Source organism: Rhagoletis pomonella, unplaced genomic scaffold (genome assembly GCF_013731165.1).
Source record: "Rhagoletis pomonella isolate Grant_MI unplaced genomic scaffold, Rhpom_1.0 Rhpom_scaffold_00004, whole genome shotgun sequence".
Classification (NCBI taxonomy): Eukaryota; Metazoa; Arthropoda; class Insecta; order Diptera; family Tephritidae; genus Rhagoletis; species Rhagoletis pomonella.
The window spans coordinates 28,270,525-28,273,511 of NW_023458558.1; positions in this window are offsets into that span (position 1 = coordinate 28,270,525).

Sequence of the window (2,987 nt, forward strand, 5' to 3'; positions counted from 1 at the left end):
AGCTTGCATTTTGGAAACTAATTTCACCAAGCTGCACTAGGAAATGACTGGCTGGTGCGATATCTGCTTATTTAGTTACTCAAAAACGTGTTGAGTTATTAGTTATATCGCTATAATCAAGGACGTATGTAGTGTAGATATTTGAACGTTTGGTCATAGCATTGGTAACTCTCTCACGCTTGTCCATAGGTGTCAATCTTTTTTGATAAGTTAATAGAATCATTTACGCTAACGGTTCGCTGCAATTACGTAGTTGGGGAATTTGCGTTTTAATTGTTTACGGGCGGAAAATGTCTTGAGAGGGACACGTATGCACCTACAATCATGCATGCGAAAGCGAATACAAACAAAAATACATAGATACGAATTTGACAGATTTGATGTATGTAATCGTTTCAAATCGTACCACGTCCTTCCAATCCGATTTTTTTCCATGCGAACGGCTACTTTCAATGCCATTGGGGGCAGGGAAAGACAAAATCAACTTCAAGGACAAGAATAAATATAAAGACAAAGATAAACGTGAAATTTGCAGAAGAACTAACACTTCATATCCACGTTAGGTTGGCTATCTTCATCCAAGTTCCGGTGGGATTTTTATACCTTTACTATTCAAATGTTTGTACATTAGGGTGGCCCAAATTTTTTTTCTCCAGCCACCCCCAGATCTAGAGAATATAGAAAAGGTAGACAGGTATATTTTACGACGCTTTTATCAACTTGCAATGTTGTGTGGTCGGACACCATTTATAGCTAGAAAACCTGTGCTTTTCAAAGATCCTATAAAAAAAGTTTGGAAATGAACCTCGCCGGAAGGTATCATATCAAAGACTCTACAGGTAGGTGTCGCCTCACCGCAAACAGTTAGATATTGCGCCTAAAAATATGCACTACATTCGCTACAGCGGGAATGGACAGACGCCTTTTCTTTAAATGAAATTTATTGGTGCTCGTATGTATATATATGTATATATATATATATATTGTAATAAATTTGATACTGACAAGACTAAAAAGTATAAAATAAATAAAATAAAATAAAAACGTTTTAATAAACCACGCTTTTACAAATGGACTATAAAGAAAAAAATAATATTTCTCAGTCCCATAGAATTTGGATTTTTTGATTTTGAAATTTTAGCAAAAGTCATTATAAACAATTTATGTGATTGAAAAGGAAATGCGTGGGGCTTAAATATTGGGAACAAACTTCGAATACTCGTATAGAGTTCGTCAAGATTTCTGGTTTGCAGGGTATAGACATTGTTGCTAAGCAACTTTGACACAACTTTATCTCTTTTATCCATACCTTGACTGATGATATTATAGGCCAAAAACAGAAATATAGCCGATTTAGCAGCGCATGTGCACGACTGAAGACCTATCCGGATTCAAATCCATCAATAAACCGCCTTTTAATCCCATTTGACAATATGTTTTCCCTTATTTGACGACTGGTAGCAGGTACTGTTATAAAATCGATGGTAAAAAGAAAAGTGACAATAAATGAACATTTTCAAAAAATCTTACAATTTCTGAGGATATTCTTCGCAGGCCTTTATCAATTTTAACAGGACAATGATCAGAAACATTCTCCGAAACTCTGGCTAAATAGGTATAAATCCCAAGTTTTTATAATCATGGAGTAAATTTGCGTAAAGCCCAGAATTGAGTCCGACAGAAAACTTATGGAAGTGTTTCAAAAAGCCACTGTTCAATTGCGAAAATTCACCCAATCGCATACAAGACTTCGGGTATGGCGTTGAGGAAAACCGGTGCGCAATCTCCACAGATTTCGTCTCAAAACTGTGCGAAAGTATTCCAAGATTACCATAAAAGTTGAAATATTCAAATTGGTTATGGCCAAATAATTAAAAGTCAAGCAAATGGTAAAATTTTCTATCGGGTGCAAAACTGGAACAATCCAGTTGCTACGTTTTTTTTTGCAATTTTCTTCTTTATCTGCTTGTATTAATTATTGTTTTTATGGTCTCCTGATGAAATAAACACTGGAAATGTGAAATCCGAAGCTAGATTAAAAAAATTGTATTTTTATATTGCGAATGTATCGCAAGAACATTCACCTTATGTATTACTGTTCCGGTTTTGCTCCTCAGTGTAACTGAACTATTAGTGTACATTCATAGAGCGAGATATGCATTTTTGCACTTTAGCTCACCTGAAGAAAAGTTTTTTTTTCTCCACATACTTATTTTGTTTACACCACACTGTCCAGTTTTAATTGCATGGCTTGGTAACTGACCAACTTCAAGTATTTGTTCAGTAGACAAACGTGGCTTGCTGGTTGTTAAATAACCAAGGCCTCTGCTGTAATACCATTGTATGCTGACTATTACTGACCTGAAAAATAGTTCTCCAACTCAGCTCCGGCAATTGCCGGATAAGTGAAAGGTATCGCCAAACGTACGTGTACATAGGTATGTATGTATGTATGTATGTACGTGTTGGTAAAAAACACGTAAGCACGTACATATACACATATTTACCAAAATGCAAGGAAATAAAAAAATATCGGCCGTTTGCCGGTAGAACATTATAATCGCCTTCTTCTATGTTGTATAAAAAATTCGTGGCGATATCAGTTGATGGTCTTTCTGCCAATTGTTAAGGTAAGGAGCTAAATTAAGATTTGATGACAGCTTCGGTCTCCGATAATTTTTTAGTTAAATATTCTGTTAAAATAGAAAAATCTGACGGACAAATTAAATCGCTTATTAAGTTATGACCTTCTGCCAGTAAACGGGTGAAATCTACATACATACATAAGTACTTATGCTGAAGCTTAATGAAAAAATCTTTATTTAATAGAAAATATGTTTACAAAAGTAAAATAAAATTAGCCACAAGAAGTTTTGCTATGCTTGTGTGTCATAAAAGTGCATAATTTTTGCAGCTTCCTAGTCGGGAAAGTAGTAATGCATTACATGCGTGATTAATAAAAAATGTATTTCTTATGAGCTCTAGAT